The 14686-nt window shown below is 49.6% G+C and overlaps 1 protein-coding gene across 4 annotated transcripts in view; it reads left to right on the top strand.

Moving 5' to 3' along the window:
* MACROD1 (mono-ADP ribosylhydrolase 1) overlaps positions 1-14686 on the top strand; it is a 208039-nt gene that overhangs the window by 69066 nt on the left and 124287 nt on the right. The gene's annotated exons all lie outside the window — the stretch shown is intronic.

Genomic DNA, 14686 nt, shown 5'->3' with positions numbered 1-14686 from the left:
AGAGGGTACTTTCTGGGCACCAGGTGCCTGCATTTCAGAAGCCCTTTAAGAACAAAACATCCCCAAATCATGAGTTTCTTTGGAAAATGTAGACTCTTGTGGCTGGACTTTTCAAATAATAATGCTTTCCATCAGTAGACCTCAAAGTGCTTTAAAAAGGAGGTCAATATCATTAGTTCCATTTCATAAATAGGGAAACTGAGGCACAGTGGGGCAGTGACTTAGCCAAGGTCACACAGCAGGCCAGTGGCCAAGCAGGCAATAGACCAGGTTGCCCGAGTGCCAATCCAATGCTTTATCCACTAGACCACAGAAAGTGGGGTCAAATGAGTAGATTTAAGCTCCTGAAATCCCATTTTCAAAAGCGACAGAGACATTAAGGAGCTGAAGTCCCATTGATTTTAAATGAAATTTAGGCTCCTAAGGCCCAGATCCTCAAAAGTATTTAGGCTTCTAACTCCCATTGACACTAGGCACCTAAATACCTTTGAAGGTCTGGGTCTAAATGACTTTTGAAAAGGAGACTTAGGCTCCTAAATCACATAGGCACAGACATGCATCTGAGGAAGTGGGTATTCACCCACGAAAGCTCATGCTCCAAAACGTCTGTTAGTCTATAAGGTGCCACAGGATTCTTTGCTGCTTTTATAGGCACATACGAAAATTGTGCTCTAAGCTTCTAAGTCACTTAAGGATTTTTGAAGATCTTCCCCTAAAACCCTATGAGACTTTTGAAATTGGGAATTGGGCACTTTTGAAAATGTCACCCATTAAGCCCCATCTCCCAATTAATTTCTAATTCCCTACTCATTTGAAAATCTGTTATTATAGTGCAGCTTGGAAGCACTGACCAGAATGGATTTTTGAACTCGTTTGAAATTTTAAAATAATTTTCAATTCAAGATGGGTCTGTTTTCCATCCTCTCACCCCTCCATCATCCACAAAATGTTTTCAGCTGAAATTTTGATCACAAACATCCATCAGCATTTTATTATTTACCAAAAATTCCAGAAAGTGGCTTCTGATGGAAAAAGTTCTGTGGAACTTTTTCACCAAAGAAGGAAAGATTTTTCGAATGTTGATGATTTTCTGTGAAAGTTTTAAAAAAAAAAGTTTTTGGCTAGGGGAAAAAACTTAGTTTGTAAATTTCATCTGATTCTAAAACTGATGAATTTTGACAAAAACTGCCTTTGGAGAAGCCAAAATTTCTGAGCCTCTGTAATGCAGAGGAATGAAAACTAGGAAGACGATCAGAGATTAAATTTCAGAATGAAATCAGAACAACATAATCTGTGTTCAGTCAAGGCTGTATACACAGGGGCATTGCCTTGGTCAGTAGAGACTTCTGAGTCAAAGAGGTTGGGGATTCTGATCACCCACACAGACATGGGTTGGTACTGGTATAATGAAAAAATGCTCCCATCCTGCCTGATGTTTTTGGATTCTGCCTGGAGATGAGCCACACGGCTCTCCTAAGAAAGAAAAGAACAGAAGGGGGAAAAGCACTGAGTGAAGGCATGACTGGGATAAATGACTTCAAGATGGAGAGCTATGGGTGGGGAAGGAAAAGAAAAGCCGTCTGATGTCTGGTAGCTTTTAAAACCATTTCTGCTAGTGTGTGGTGTTAACAAATTGGCTTAAAGTTTCAAGGCTGCATGGTATGGTATGAATCCTTCGTCTGGCATTATCTGTGCTGCCGGAACTTGTGTTATGGAAATCAGGAGTCTGCAGCGTGGATTTCTCCAATTAATTTCCAGCAAATGGGATTTTCACAGCCCATCTCTGGACCCCTTTGCTCTAACTTTCCGTTCCGCCTTTCCTCTCTTTTCAAGCAAAACTACATGGGCTCAGGGGGCAAAGAAAGGAAGTTTGTGCTCCAACCCTCCCCTTAGAATCAGACCACCAGAGGCCAGATTTTCCAGGGCTCAGCACCACAAGTGAGGACAGAATTTTCTTCCTCAAAAGTTCAGTTCCCATCCTGCTGAAAAGCCAAACATGAGTCTCCCACTGAGTGTGGGCTGTAGAAATCTTGTCCAAACTGTGGGGCTGGGAGGCTCCCAGAGCTCAAGTTCCGTCCCATGTCCAGAAATTTTCACAGCAATGAAACAGCCCCGCAGCCCGAGCCCTGTGAGCCTGAGTTGGCTGGCCTAGGCCAGCCATGGGGTTTTCTTTGCTGGGTAGAGATACCCAAAGCCATCCACACTCTCAACAGCCCGATCTTCCTTGCAAGCCTGTCGCTTCTAATAACCTGGAACCCTGAGCGCTGCAGCTCTTTTAGCCCTGCTACCTTACGGGAGCAGCAACTCACCCCTGTGAACAAAACCTGTGACTCTTCCTTCAACCCCTCTACTTCCTGCAATTTGCTGGGCTGGTGAAAACAACTCAGCTTCATTAGTGTCACTGAGGCCAGATCCCCTGTTGTTGTGAAAGGGCATTTGCTTTATTAGAGCCATTGGGGTCAGATCCCCAGCTGGTGCAAATAGGCCATAGCTCCACTGGAGCCAATGGGCTCAGATCCCCAGCTAGTGTAAATCAGCCATAGCTCCACTGAGTTAAAGGGAGTTCCACTGGGAACAGCTGGTCATTAGAGTCAGTCTCACCAATAATGTCTGGCTGATGCACTGCAGGGCGCAGTACCACTTGCTGCCAGTGGGGGGGGGGGGAACGTTTGGTGGGGCGGATCTGCTCCAAGGCTGGGGCAAAGGGAGAAGATATAGCCCCCCTGAGAGGACAGAGCTTTCTGCCCATGGCTGACTGCAACCTCTACTCTCAATTCTCCCTCTCCCCTACCCTCACCTGCACAGTCCTGACACTTTTGGTTTCTGGGCACCGATGGACGCTGCTTTACAGCAGCTGGGAATGCGGCTCCGCACTGCCAGCCAAAGCTGCTGCTCATTGCTTTGGCTTCCAAAGCCGGCACCACGTAGGCCCGGTCAGCAGCAGCTTCAAAGCCCTCCCTTATTAATAAAGCATTCCTGGTTCATTTCAGCACTGAAAGAAACCTGTGTAATAAAAGGCACTAACGGTCTCAGTGGAGGGGCAGGGCCCCGCAGAAAGCACAGGGAGCGTGGGCTGGTTCTGCCACTAGAGCACAGGAAGTGCCGTGCTGTTCTCCCAGTGGGGTTATGGATATAGATAATCCCCCACCCCCTTATTCTGCAAAACTCAGAGGTGAAGCTTAAATCCCTTTTGATGTTATTACAAATGTTTTTTTCCGTTCAATTAATAGCAAGGAAAAGAAGTGCTATGAGAGCTCCCCAGAGCCAGGTACGCTGGTAAATATTAACAAAGGCACCAGACTGGATCAGACCAATGGCCCAGCCAGACTGGCATCTCATCCCCCCCCCCTCACTCCCACTGATCACACCAATGGGCCCATCTAGCCTGGTATTCTGTTCCCGCTCCCCGACCCCAGATCAGACCAGTTGGCCCATTTAGTCCAGTATCTTGTTTCTCCCCCGCCCAGATCAGACCAATGGGCCCAGCTAGCCTGGTATCTCATCTCCCACCGGATGCAAGAAAGCCTGTCTCTGCTATTATTGGTATGTAGTGTGTGCATGGAGGTAGCATCCAGGAGACCCAGACGGAGACCCTGTTGTGCTAGGTGCTGTACACTCCCTGCCCCACAGACCTTACGTTTCAAGTACTCTATGCCTCAAGGTACTACTGAAATACTGCTAATAATACACATGCCAGAACTGGGCTTTGATCTTGGTACTACCATCATACCAATAATAATCTGCTCACCATAATGACTACTCAGTCTGGACTGGGGCCTCTAGGTGCTATCATGATATCAATAATAATGTACACCCTCTAATGACTCATTGATCTGGGTTGGGTCTCTAGTTTCTACTGTAATACTAATAACAACACACATCATAATGATACCCTGATCTCAGTCAGGATGTGTAGGCACTGCCGTAATGTGGACAGTATAATGATGCTACCATAATGCCAGTAACAATGCACATGCTATTATGATGCCCTGATCTCAGTCTGTAATACAGATAATAAGGATGAAGTGGCTAGTGCACATTCATGGTGCTGCCCCCTGCTGATTGGAATGAGAACCATGTGTCATAGGCCCCCATCCATTAAGAGCAGGGGGAAGAGTCTCTGTTTTCTCTCCATGCTTCTCTGCACCCTGAGTCTGAGTGAATGTGACTCTGGGACATTGCCCGCCTCTTGTTAGAAGCAAACCCCAGAAGTGATTAGTCAGGCTGGGTTAGCTGCAGCCAGCTCCAAATGTGAGATTGGCCATGTTTAAAGCAAGGGGAAATATTAAGAGGGTGGGGGAGATTGTTGTGAGCAAATTTGCAAAGGCATCTCACCAGCGCCAACTGGGAATGTGCAGTGGCATGTCCTACCCCAAGGTACCTGGGCTGTGCCCTCTCCCTGCAAGGGCAGCTAGAGAGATGCATGCAGGAGCCCCTGGTTCCAGCCAGCGGCAGATGAAAGCGTCTCTCACACAAGCATGGCAACAGATTGTCACCAGAGTTGTGAAGAGGGAGAGTAGTGTGAATTACTGGCGGGCAGCAGGGCTCTTTGATCTTCCCCACTGCTTGCAAATTAGCATCTTCGAGGTTTTTTTAATAATAATGAAAAAACTGCTTTTGTTCCAAATGATCAAATGAGTAAGTAAATACTCAGGTGCAGTTTGTGCAAAGCAGAGAAATCTGTAAAGAAGCAGCAGAATGAACTAACAGGTAGGGGCACTGGATTGGGAGGCCGGACTCCTTGGTTTTAATCCTACCTCTGAGAGGGGAGCAGGGTCTAATGGTTAGGGCAGTGGGGTGCTGGGAGTCAGAATCCTTGGGTTTCATTCCCAGTTTTGGGAACGGAATGGGGGTCTAGTGATTAGAGATGGACGCCTGGGAGCCAGAACGCCTAGGTTCTATCCCCAGCTCTTGGATGGCCATGGGGTTTGGTGGTAAGAGCAGGAGAGCCTGGGAATCTGGACTCCTGGGTTCCATCCTTGGCTCTGGGAGGGGAGTTGGGTCTAGTGGATTAGAACAACAGGGAATGGGAATCAGGATTCCTGGGGTCTGCTGTGGAAATTGATTCACATATTAACAGTGTCCAAAGTCATAATAGTAAAGGTATGTGTAAGTGGGTATGCATGTGGCATGTGCACATCTGTGTGAGCGTGTGCTTCATATGGATTCATCTGGACCGGATCCACCCTAGCCCTGTGCCCTGTGGGAAAAGATGCTGTCAGATGCCACCTGAATGAGAAGGTTAGTGCATTGTTCTCACCTCGCACTGGTCTAAGTGACAGCATATGGGCAGCTTGCAAGCGGAACCAGACTCAGTTGTACCATAAGGCTGGTAGCTGCCAGCTTGGGGTAGGCGATGGAAAGAATCTTTTACTCCCTAGCAGGGATTGTAACAAGCTATTATCGACCTCACGTCTGTGCAGTCAGACTGGGAATTATTGTACTAGTGGAGTAGGGTGGTGCCTGGGCAATTAGGCTGCCCAAACTCCTTACTCTGTAACTTTGCTTCCCAACAAAGAAACCCACATAAATAAATTCTGCTTGTCATTGGAGAGTGCTGGGGTGTGGGAGGGAGGAGGGGAGTAGGGATGCTGGATTGGGAGAGAATGCCAGAGCTTTTTCCCTGCTCTGGAAGGGGTCTAGTGGTTAGAGCAGTGGGGGCTGGGAGGCAGGGCTCCTGGGTTCTAATTCTGGGCTTGGGGGAATCCTGGCCTCTCTTATCCTGGAGGAGTGCATCATTAACTCCACCAATTGGCCTTTTATTCATTAGCCAGTGATTTTCTTTCCTCCACCAGGAATCTAGATTTTACATTATTTAAAATGGTGTTATTCTTAAACTGTCTCCTCATCCCAGAGCTGGGAGCAAAACCCAGGAATCCTGACTCCAGGCTCCTCCTCCACCCTCCAGCCTTCCCTGCCTCCACTTTATCTGGCAATTGCTTTGGATTGATTGATCCAGTGTGAGGTTGAATCCAAATTGCGTGGACTCACCACTTAATTTGAAAATCAAAAGCTTTGATATTGAGATGTAATCCCTCAAACGAGCAGCTGAACAGCTGTGCTCCAACCACACTGGGGAGGGGTGCTTCCACATTTCAGCTTCCTAGCATGGCGGAAGGGCAAGAAGACACAGTTGCTCGGCAGGGAATGTGGCTGATTCTGGGGAGCAACCTGCCCGATTGGGGAGCCAGTATTTATAGTTTCATACAGTTTAAGGCCTGAAGGCACCATTAGATCATCCAGTCTGACCTCCTGTCTATCACAGGCCGTTCAGTTTCACCAGTTACCTCTGTGTTGAGCCCAATGAGTTCAGTTAGACTGAAGTATGTCAGTCCTCAGGAGACTAACTTGTTGTGAGCCCTGGGCAAAGAACAGCGGAGACTGAGAGGCCTCCAATATCCGAGGCCCTTGCGCTGGCAGAGAACTGATCTGGTGAGACATGTCCAGGTGATCCCAGCAGGCAACCCCTGCCCCATGCTGCCAAGAAAGGTGAAAACTCCCAAGGTCCCTGCCAATCTGACCTGGGGAAAATTCCTTCCTGACCCAAATATACATGTTAGCTGGACCCTGCACATATGAGCAAGACCCACCACACAGTCTTTTGAGCAAGAAGAATCTGTAGACTACCTCAGTGGCTGGCTCATCCTGTCCACTGTCCCATCTTCAGCTGTGGCCAATTCCTGAGGCTTCATAGGTAGGGAAAAAACCCCAACAACCTGAGAAAACATCTGACCAATTGTGCATTGGGGGAATGTCCCTTCCTGACCCCTGCAGGTGACTGGCTGAACCCTGAAGCATGAGATTAGATTAGAATCATTATCTGTCTTCAGAGCTGCAAGTACTAGGAGCGTGTTGAGGGCAGTGAAGATAACCCCCTTCTCGCCATAGCCTGTGAGGGAAGGGGATGAACTGGGGGGTGCAGATGTATAGTTTTATGGGTGGAGAAGAGGCCTTGGAGGATTGCAAGTCCCTGGGCAGACATGCCAACTTGCTGTTAATATTCACTTTTAATCAGCAGCTTTTGAAGCATTTACAAAGGAGATTATCATTCTCCCCATTGTACAGACGGGGAAACGGAGGCACAGAGATGGGTGCAGTGATCTGCTTAAGGTAACACACCAGGCCAGTTGTAGAGCCAGGACGAGAACCCAGGTGTTCTGAGTCTCAGATCAGTGCCATATCCAGCATGTTTGCCCTGGCTGATGCCTGTTCTCTGACGACTGTTAACTGTAGCAAATTGCTAGTATACATCAGGGCCAGGAATCAGGACGTGTAGCCTAGAGGTTAGAATAGGTGAGACTGGGCATTAGGATTCCTGGGTTATATTCCGTTCCCTGAGGCTGCTCTAACTTACACCAGCCCCGGAACAGTGGGAATGGTGTATTGAAGCCACAAGCCCCCCTCGATTCCCAAAAGGCAGGACCAGAGTAAATGAGAATCAGGCCGGAAATGTGTAATTTTCTAGGCCTGGCCAGTGCAGAGTTTATCCCTGGGCCAGGGCTGCCGAGGGCAGCACAGAGTAGAGAAAAAAGAGTGTGCGTTAGTCTCTTTCTTTTTAAAAAATAATTGGAAACAGAATCTGCGTAAGGGAAAAACTCAACAGAATCACTAGTCCTGACGGCTAATATTTTGGCGCTGGTTTAAATATTCCATCTAAAGTAATTGCCCCACCCCCACGCCCCAGAACGGTTGGGTGGTCTGTGTGAAAATCCCTGCTTTCTAGCAGCCGGGGGTCAAGGCCAAAGGGCCAACTCGCCCTCAGTGCAAAGCAGCCATTGATTTAACAGCGTTGGTCATTTATTTGAACGCCTCTGGGTGCAACATTCCACTGGTGCTCCCCTTAAAATACAAGACAAGCCTTTTGCTATCGCATGCGCAGTGCATCCTGGCAGCAAAGCAGGGTGCACATTTTGTTGGTGGGGCCTTTCGTATTGCCATAGCTTGGAGTTGGTGAGGCGGTTGCCAAATCGAAAGGGAGCTTCGGAAGAGATCTTCATGGGGCACGAAGCCATGGGCGAACAGCACTGAATACATCACTGGGAAAGGGGGGGACGAGCTGCAGGAAACGGGATTAGACTTGAGATCCTTCTAGTTTTAGATTAGAGTGATCTTCGGTCTCTCACTATTAGAGCCCAGTCCAGTCCCTTCCCCTATGCAGGGCTGGTGCAAGGATGTTTCGTGCCCTAGGTGAAACTTCCACCTTGCACCCTCTCCCATCCCCAAGGCCCCGCCCTGAGGCACCCCCCCATGCGGTAGCTCCTGCCCTTCGCCCTGAGGGGCCCCCACACGGCAGCTCCCCTCCTCCGCCCTGAGGCGCCCCCCTGCAGCAGCTCCCCACCCGGAGACACCCCACCCCCACCCCAGCTCGCCCCTGCTCTGTCTCCACCCCGAGCACGCCCTCACTGCGTCACTTCTCCCACCTCCCAGGCTTGCGGTGCCAATCAGCTTAGGCACCGCAAGCCTGGGAGGTGAGAGAAGTGAAGCAGCCACGGCGTGCTCGGGGAGGGGGCGGGGCAGGGGTGAGCTGGGGCAGGGAGTTCCCCTGTGTGCGGCCCTCCCCCCCTTACTGGCTGCAGGAGGCCCTCCCCACGCTTCCCTGCCCCAGCTCCCTCTGCCTAAATGCCGGCGGCGACCAGGGTGACCGAAGATCCGGCCGCCACGGTCACAGCCGAAGAAAATGCCGCCCCCCAAATCCTAGCGCCCTAGGCAATCGCCTAGGTCACCTAAATGGTTGCACCGGCCCTGCCCCCTGCCTCTCCAGCATATAGGGAGAGTTCACCTTTAGTTCACAGGGTCAAGTCCAACCTCAGTCAATAGAGACAGTGCTTCATTCCCTGCACCTTGGCTCACGGGTCACATGAGCTTAGTGGATCTCACCCTAATTCCTTGTGAACAGGGGCCTGTATTCAAAACACCTTGGACCTGTTTTTCAGTCATCCCACGTTGTGTGTGGTCATTTGCACTAGTACAAAGTGAGTGGAAAACACAAAGGGCTGCTTATCCTTCACACATGTGCAGTCCTTTGCACTAGCACAGTGATAGTGCAAAACACTGGAGGCTTGATTCTCTGTTGCCTTGGACCCTATGCTGTCATTTGTACTAGTGCAAAGTGAGTGTACAACACGAGAGGCCTGATTCTCCATCACTCTGCCCCATGTGTGCTCATTTGCATTAGTACAGAGCAAGTGTGGAATCCTACCCAGTTGGAACACTAGCATTTTACACTTTCTAGTGTAAATGATTGCACAAGGTTCAGAAAAAGAGAACAAGATCCCTAGTGTTTCACACTCAATTTACACGAGTGTAAATGACTGCATAGGGCACAAGGCCACTGAGAGCCACACTCATTGCACCCTTTCAGTCACTGATTGTCCACCATGGAAACTGAACTTCTTCTGTACCCTGCTCTGTGTCTACCTCCCCTTTAACAGCTGATAGCCCCTGAACCGCCATCCTTCCCTTTGCTGGCTGGAAACCAAGATTCACAACTACTTCTTGAATGCACAGAACTTTTTGCTCCAGATATCAGATGGGAATTGAAGGAGCAAGTCCCCCACATGACCTGAAAAATTCCAAGAGAGTAATCGGAATGATGTGATTTTAAGGTGGAAAATCGAGCAGACAGAGTCTTGCCTTGCACAGGTCCATAGAAATTATATTCCAGTCCCAATGGACCATATAAAATTGCCCATTGGCAGACACAGCCCAGACAAAGAGGTGGAAACAGGCAACAGGAAGCGTGTGCAAATTACTCTGAACTGAAATAGCCACATTGCAGCCTGCATCCCCCGCTCTATATTTCTTCCCTCTGCCACCTGCAGTCACCTTGGCAGCAGCTGCACCAGGCCCCAAGTGGCAGCAGGAGGTACTGCACCTTGCAGTGCATCAAACCATGCAGCACAGCAGCATTTGGAATTGATAGCACTGGGGAGGGACTGCACCTGTCGTGTTAATTCCATGCCGGGCTGTAATGTGTAGCTGAGTGAGGGCTTTCTCTTGGACAACACATCAGGTACTGAACCCGGGACATCCAGAGCTAGAAACATGAGCTGCTACCACTAGAGCTGGTGGTCTTTAGCCAAGGGGCCCTACCTAGGGGATGGCACAGGGGGGACTTGTAGCCAGAGCAGTGCAAATAATGGGTTTCTCAGTGTATGGCAATTCTGAAAAATCAGGGAAAAATATGTTTGGGATCAAACAGAAAACAAAACTTTTCAAAATTTTCAGTGAGTCAAAAAGTCTAAACCAGTGTTTTGTTTTGGGACATTTTAAAAATGTTTTAAAATTAAAATAAAGTGAAAAGCAATTTTGCAACGAAAAATTATAACTTTTTTTATTTTTTCAGAATATTCCCCTCCTCTCCCGCCCCTGAACAATTTGGTGAAACCAATACAAATTCAGGAAATGGAGCTGAATTTTTTGCTGATAGAAGTTTTGGTCAGAAAACGTTACCCAGCTCTTGTTGTGCTGTGCTCAGCAGATGTTTCATCTGCAAGAGTGTGGATGTCTGTGTGTGGGGAAATGCTGAGAGTGCAGCGGGACCCTCTGGATCCTTCACTCCTGTTTTCCATTGGAGCCAGCGTCCCAGCCATGACCCGAGCGGCCCCCTCTCCCCATCACAGGCTGCCTCAGACATTTACGGAAGCAGATCAGTGTGCTTGTCTGGTCCCATTCCCTGCCTCTCGCTTTCCTTGGTGACCTCCCTGCCCTTTGCCATCTGCAGGGATCTGAATGTGACACTCCGCTCCAGGGCAGGCCCCAGATGTTGCATGGAGCAGGGTAGATTCATTTCTTCACGCTGCTGCAGCAGAACAAATGTGCCTTGATGCAATCAGGCAGACAGACATTGTGATAAGGGAACTGCGGCGGGACACAGGACACCTAGGTTTTTCTGCTTGCTTTTCTGCGTCAAGCCCTTTCCCCTCTCAGTGCCACCGTTTCCCCTCTCACCCTTGTTCTTTTTAGATTGTAAGCTGTTCAGTTCAGAGACTGTCTATTACGGTGTGCTTCTGCAGCACCCGGCATAATGTGGTTTCTGATCTCAGTTGGGATCCAGTCTCAGTTTAGGTCCCACCATAATGATGTTAATAATAATGCCAGGGTCAGATGAAAAGTTCCCAGGCACTAGTAATGGAGTGAGACTGGAACTGCCTGCAGCAGCAGTTCACTTGAATCCACACATGGGGACTGGATGACACCACAAGGTGATAGAAATGGGAGCACAGCCTTGGTAGTATTTGAAACCTGCAAAGCCAGGTGAGTTGGTGTCTCAGCATAGCCATCTGTCCACAGCCACCCATCTAACATTCAGCTCTGCTCTTACCTGCAGTACAGAGCCCCTCTATCCAGCCCCAGTATAGAGCTCTCTATTGATCCTTCAATCCCCATCTTCCGCATTTATCTCTGTATCCCCAGGCGTAGCCCTGTCTCTTTCTCCTCTCCCCTTACTGGCTCCGCTGTGTGGAGCTCTGTGCCTCTGAACAGAAGCAGCTCAGCCAGTGTACAGGGCCGCTTCCCAGCCTGTCCCTCGCCCACTCCCAGGGGCTGCTCAGGCTGCAGAGAGCCCAGTGAGTAAGAGCCTGTCAGCGCGTTCGGGAAGGGCCCGTACTGCGCTGAGTGTTTTGAGGGGAATCAGGCAAGAGGAGGCTCTGTGAAGGTACCCATTCTACAGGCTGTTTAATATAGCGACAGCTATTTATACAAGGATCCCTAGTCTGGTGCTGAGATGCAGCATGCTCTGGGGTGAAGTGCAGGGGCTGTTTACTACAGGGATCCCTCACCTGGCACTGACGTGCAGGTAGCTCTGGTGTGGGACATCTGTTTATACAGGGATTCCTTGACAGGTGCTGACATGCAGCTGCCTCTGGGGTGGAGCAGTTGTTTATACAGGGACATGTCACTTGGTCCTGAGGTGGAGACACAGGTTTGGGCAGATATTTATACAGGGATCTCTTGACAAGCACTGAAATGCAGCTGCCTCTGGGGTGGAACATTTCTACCCATGCCAGCAACACTTTAGGACGACTGATGTATCCAACAGCTGGTGGCTTGGAGAAATGGCATTAACTGAACTGGATTTTAACTAGGGCACTGGGAGTGAAAATAAAATCCCTGCCAGAAACCCCAACCCCCCTGGCCAGTTCTTTAATGATGGCAGTGCGGGAGGGGAAAGCCGGTTTCCCCCGGATCCCCAGCTCCTAAGCTTCTGCTGCAGCATGCAGCACCATTTCACCAACGCCGCAGCCTGCTCCCTTCCACGTAGACACCTGAGCTTTTTCAGCACAGATTCCCCCGGGCTTCAAGGACATTTCCAGTCTTCCTGCCGTCTGGCAGAGCAGCTGGTAGCATGGAGGGGAGTTTAAGGGAAGATTTATGAGACAAGGGTGGCAGGGCCTGTGCTGCTGCGATGCTCCTGGGCCAAGATTAATTGCTGTCTTGCTCACAGCACTTGATCCCCCCACCACCTCCATTTAGCATCCAGTGAAGTAGTTCAGGCCAGGAATGGGGGAGGTCTGATACTAAGGGGATGGGCAGGATCCTAGACTTTGCATAGAATGTGGCTTTATGCAGGAAGTCGTGTGGACAGAGGACAGGATTGGGAGTCAGGACTCCTGGATTCTCTCCCTGGCTCTGGGAGGGGAGTGGTGTCTAGTGGTTAGAGTGTTTGTGGGGGTGGGGGCTGGGAGCCAGGACTCCTGGGTTCTATTCTCAGCTCATGGAGGGGAGTGGGTTCTCATGGTTAGACTCTAGAGGGTGGGAGTTGAGACTCCTGGGCTCAATTCCCAGCTCAGGTCGGGAACACACATGTAGCTACAGCAGGAAGAGTCTGGCCCGTTGCCTTTACAGTGAGTCATGTGCTGTCAGGAGCTATCTAAATAATAACTATTAATAACATCAGATAGTGGGAGTCAGGAGGGAGCGAGAGAGATGAATGAAACAGCATTCCCAGCCATAACCCTCCCGCAGCTCGACTGCGCGCGCGAGATTGATTGAACTTGTACTGTCTCCTTGGGCATCCCTTTGTACTGGACAGATCCTCAGCTGGTATTAATCAGCAGGAGTTCTGCTGACTCCAGTGGAGTGATGCTGATCTGGCTGTTGATGCCAATGGATTGATGCTGATTTACACCAGCTGGGGATCTGGCCACTTTCAGTCAAGCGGAGTGGTGAGCACTGCACAGACCTCAACAGAGACTGGAGCCCCCACTGTGCTGGGTGCTGCACAGGCCCCCACCGAGATCATGGCCCCCATCCAGCTGGGTGCTGAACACATACTTTAAGAGACAGTCTCTGCCCCACAGTGCTTGCCATCTAAACAGACAAAGGATCATTATCCCATTTTACAGATGGGGAAACTGAGGCACAGAGAGGTGGCATCTGGGATTTTCAAAAAACCCAGGAACCCATCTCCCAGCCTAAGCAATCTGGGTACATGGGGAGCTTTAGGCAGCCCCAGGAACTGAACACAGTTGTCCTGCATCCCACTGTGCCACCCTAAAGCCGAAGCCAGGCCTCCAGGGGCCTTTCAGAGCCTGTGGCCAGCAGCCTGTATCATAGATTCTTATCCTTCCACCTTTTAATCCTTGCTGGGTTGCATTGACCACAGTTTTTGCAGCAAATGAGATGATGTGGCTCCGTGGGTTGCATTAGTTTAAATATTTAATGGGGGATTTGCCTCTGTGCTCTCACCTGGCCTCTCTTAAAAGACCTCCTAAATAGCTTCCAAAGCTCCCCTGCTGATCAAAGCACACAGTTAAAAGAGATGCCTAGTTAATCTTGCAAGAGCTCCTGGCCTCAGTTAGACCCGACACTGGCTGCAGGCAAAGCTGCTGCCTTGTAGATGGTACCACATCAGGGAAGGGACAATCCAAACAGCTGCTCCGGAAGCCAGCATGCCAGGGTCCTCCAACGTGCAGGGAGCATCAAAGGTGTGAAATACCCCAGCGCTGGGGCTATTTGTGGTGCCTTGCCCAGAGCCTGGGGGTATAAGGAAATGCTTGTCTATCTAGGCAGATTTATACTCTGTCCATCCGTTTGTAATAGCTATATATCCATTCCCATACACTCCCCTCTATCCATCTCAATCCATCTCCCCTCCATATTCCTGTATCCATCGAACCATCCCCAGACATACACACCATTGAGAACTGAGAGATGTACGCCTGAGTGTGCAGACAGCCTGCAACAATAGCTCCTAGGGGTGCGAACAAGGCATGGAGGTGGAGCTATAGCTGCCTAGGTCCTGACAGTGCCAACTATCCTTTCCTTGTCCTTAACAATGAGAACAAAGAGCATTTCCCCCAGCTCTCCTTGCTTTTAATCCTCCTGCACCTTTCCCTTTGTCAGTTTCCAGATTGGGGGTGGGCGGCTAATCAGAGTTTATTCCACTGGGACTGAGAATTTGAGGCAGGGTTTGAAATAACTGAATTACCCTAAACTGCTCATCTGGTTGCACAATGTAATTGGATTGATTTTGCGTGCAGTTTATATATATATATATTATTCCCCTTCATCCCAGTTGCCAGCTGCATTTAATATTTCAATTCCCTAAGCTTCTTTAGACTAGGGCAAAGAGGAGAGAGAAGTGTTTATGACCAGGTCTTGTGGGGGTGTTTGGGGTGGGACAGTTCTGGCACCCCTTTGTGAGCTTGAGTCAGAACGTTTAGGGCTCTACAGGACTCCTGAG

This window comes from Gopherus evgoodei, chromosome 7 (assembly GCF_007399415.2).
Source record: "Gopherus evgoodei ecotype Sinaloan lineage chromosome 7, rGopEvg1_v1.p, whole genome shotgun sequence".
In the NCBI taxonomy this organism is placed as follows: domain Eukaryota; kingdom Metazoa; phylum Chordata; order Testudines; family Testudinidae; genus Gopherus; species Gopherus evgoodei.
This window is presented reverse-complemented; position numbering and strand designations above follow the sequence as displayed.